Source organism: Rutidosis leptorrhynchoides, chromosome 5 (genome assembly GCF_046630445.1).
Source record: "Rutidosis leptorrhynchoides isolate AG116_Rl617_1_P2 chromosome 5, CSIRO_AGI_Rlap_v1, whole genome shotgun sequence".
Classification (NCBI taxonomy): domain Eukaryota; kingdom Viridiplantae; phylum Streptophyta; class Magnoliopsida; order Asterales; family Asteraceae; genus Rutidosis; species Rutidosis leptorrhynchoides.
The window spans coordinates 206,320,501-206,324,697 of NC_092337.1; positions in this window are offsets into that span (position 1 = coordinate 206,320,501).

Below are 4,197 nucleotides of genomic sequence, written 5' to 3' on the forward strand. Positions count from 1 at the left end.
TCGTCATATGTATTTTTACTACAAAATACATTATGGTGAGTTTCATTTGCTCCCTTTTTAAATGCTTTTGCAATATATATTTTTGGGACTGAGAATACATGCGTTGCTTTTATAAATGTTTTACGAAATAGACAAAAATACTTAAAATTACATTCTATGGTTGGATTATTAACCGAATATCGCCCTTCAAGTCTGGTAACCAAAGAATTTAAGGAAATGACCCCTGATTGATGCGAATCCTAAAGATAGATCTATGGACCTTGACAAGTCCCATTCGGGGTACGAATGCTTTAGTACTTCGAGATTATTATTATACAGATGAGAGGTTCTTTTTGGGGATATTCTATGCATTAAGTTAACGTCGGTTACCAGGTATTCAATCCATATGAATGATATTTTTGTCTCTATATATGGGACATATATTTATGAGAAATGAAAATCTTGTGGTCTATTAAAATGATGTAAATGATTATTTATGATAAACTAATGAACTCACCAACCTTTTGGTTGACACTTGAAAGCATGTTTATTCTCAGGTATGAAAGAAATCTTCCACTGTGCATTTGCTCATTTTAGGGATATTACTTGGAGTCAGTCATGACATATTTCAAAAGACGTTGCATACGAGTCTTCGAGTTCATCAAGTTTATTACTAAGTCAATTATAGCTAGATATATTATGAAATGGTATGCATGCCTGTCAACATTCGATGTAATGAAAGTTTGTCTTTTAAAAACGAATGCAATGTTTGTAAAATATATAATATAGAGGTCAAGTACCTCGCGATGTAATCAACTATTGTGAATCGTTGTAATCGATATGGACTTCGTCCAGATGGATTAGGACGGGTCTCTACAGTTGGTATCAGAGCGGTGGTCTTAGCGAACCAGGTCTTGCATTAATGTGTCTAACTGATAGTAGTTAGGATGCATTAAGTGAGTCTGGACTACGACCGTGTCTGCAGGTCAAAAGTTTTGCTTATCATTTAGTGTCGAAAATTATTTGCTTATCATCCTTAAAGTCTATACATGTCTTACTGCCTCTATTGCATAGACAGTGTATAGATAAATTCATATCTTAGTGTATATGTTATTGTTACCTTTGCCTGACAGCTTCCATAGATTCCTCCGTAACTTATGGGATTTTGGTATTATATATGCATATGTAAATTATGTATTGCAGGGTACTGATCTACATCCTATAATATATTTCTTATCGAAAATACTTCATCTGATCGTACGAGATGAATCCCTCAACCAGTTCGAGTCCCTCAGATTTCGATAGCTATTACGATAGTTATTCCGACAGCTATTCCGATATAAATTTCCACTCGAGCCCTGAAAGCAGCGTAACCGGAATGAATCAACCAATTAGCCATCATCTATTCTGGATGAATTGGAGATGGGTTCGTAGTCGATTAATCAATGGAGATATCAAGAAGGAGATCCTTTCCACCAACCAAATTACCCTCTTGGCGAAGAACCTGAAACACTTACCGGTGAACCAGTTCGAAATATCATTTTCACCCTCATTTCTCGAATATCTCGTCATGATTACATAATATCTCAGATTATAAACCTTATTCATTCACTCGTTCTTACCGACAATCATCCCAGAGTAATCGAAGAAGTGAACGAGCTTCGCGCCTGAGTAATGATTTTTAGAGAATATGGTGCAAAACTTACCAGCTTCAGCAACAACACCGGCACCAATAGTACCACCAGTACCATCAACAATCCATGCCTCAACATCTCATTCTGTACCTCGAGTATAATCATCATACTACATATCGTTTTACATCATTTATCTTCGTTCTTCATGGCGATTATGTAATCTCTAATGTTTTAGAGATTATGTATTCTAGATCTAACGATAAATCAAATGAGATTAATATCATATTAACTCATTAAAATCCATGATTACATCTGAAGAAAATATATATATGTATATATGTTTTCATAAAGATTGTAATTAAAAATTCTTTTGTACAAACTGTTGATGGTGAAAATATTTTAACGGGTAGGTAATACCCGAGGAATATTTAGATTTCACATTAATAATTACACTGTACATTCTTTCAAATCTAATCCAACAGTCAATTACTATCCTACTTACAACCACCGATATACGTATCCATTCATCGCAGAATAACCATTCTCATTCAAATTTCATATTTGGATTTTGACCTATCAGAATCCAACAAGTGGCATAATGAAGAAAACATTGGACAAAATAAAATTTGTTAGAAACAAACAAATTAACTATGATAAATTTTGTTAAGAATCCACGCTAACGAAATCCTAGCTAACTGTTCCTAGCTAACTGTTAATTCCCTATTACATTATCACAATTTATTTATCGCATTTTAATTATCGCAATTTTAATTCTCGCAATTTTATTTATCGTCATTTAATTTCTGTTATTTATTTTACTCACTTTAAATATCGGGACACGTATACAAGGTTTTGACATATCATATCGACGCATCTATATATATTATTTGGAATAACCATAGACACTCTATATGCAGTAATGCTAGAGTTAGCTATACAGGGTTGAGGTTGATTCTACAATAATATATATAGTTTGAGTTGTGATCGAGTCTGAGACATGTACACGGGTCACGATACGTATTAATTAATTCAAATATTATATATTAAACTATACATGAATTATTGGACTATCGACTGTGGACTAAAAACATTGGACATTTAAAATGAATTAAAATATTGATTATAACATATGAAATTAAACAATTCTTCAAGTCTGCCACTTGATTTCATCTTAAACCTCTATTTTATCTTGACAATTACAATCAGCGTTCAAATCTATCAAGATTCTTAAAAACACCTCAATCGAGAGGGTGAACCAACCGCACTTCATCTACGGAAGAAAAGATTGATGCAGATAGTTATGCACCTTAAAACACTCAGAACCTGAGTAAACGTTTAACACGTATCTGTGCTAGCTTCTTTGGCATTGTTATTACCGAAAATAACATTGCAATTCTTTTTCAAATTAACCAGTTTTGTCACAGCTCCAACAAATCAACTTTGACTTTTCATTCGAATTAGCCTTATTATAACCTCGATATATAAGTTTGCCTTTCGACATCGTCATCAGGGAACCGTTTATGTTACACCACATTAGCAGTAAACTTACCAGCAACTTTATTACTCATTGGCCTAAGTCTCTCCGAACAACCATTATATTTGTTCGTTAAACTCTATCATGTACTTATTCGCATCTGATGACGAGAACTGCCATACCATTTACCGGATATCAGCAATCAGTATTTTGAAATCTCGCAGCATGTCTACATCAACAGTTATATGTATACATATAACATTTATCTCTTAGAATTATGATCTTCCATTCTGAAATTCTAAAAAGCACCCAGTCTGCGAATTAATGCTCTAAATTGTGAAAAGATGAATGAATCAACAAAAACTGTAAATGACCTCACCAGCCAAAAGTTGATGATAAAGAATTGTATGTTGACAAAGCTCAGAAAAAGTTTGAAACTGAAAAACTGATAGAGCAAACTACGAAGGAGTCTCTGAACAAATCACAAGGACTAAACTTGTCCATTAAGAATCCTGATGATTCTGTTTCTGATGAAATCTTTAGAGAATACCTTGCTCTTGACTCTAAACCTTGCGGACAAATCTTCTTCATCATCCTTCGATCTTAGAAATTCCAAAATATCATCATAAATATCTTCGATATTTCTGAGGATATTTTCATAAATATTCTTGTCTGAAATCATCTATCTCTTCGCGCTACCAGTGTTACATCATATAAGAAACTGTTAGTTTCTATATTCTGTAAACTTTCAAGTTAAACTATGAATGTTTTTGAAGTAGTGTTGGGAACTGATGCATGAGTTAGTATAATATAATGACACTTGATCAATGTGATTATATTACAGTAAGTCATGCTGAGTATCTATTGGAACGTGATGATTCACATATCATAATGTCATCATGTGCCATGTTACATAACTCTTTCATTCTGCTTAACTTCTGAACATATCAAGAAAGTATATTGTTGATAGTTCTATTCTCAGTGATTCTGGTAATTTGACAAATCAAATCGTGCTAATACATTCTTTCTTATTTAGAACATGATGTTTATGCGAAATTCCATACTTACGAATTCTGGACCGTTACTCGCTTTACTAGAGGTCGGGAGGAT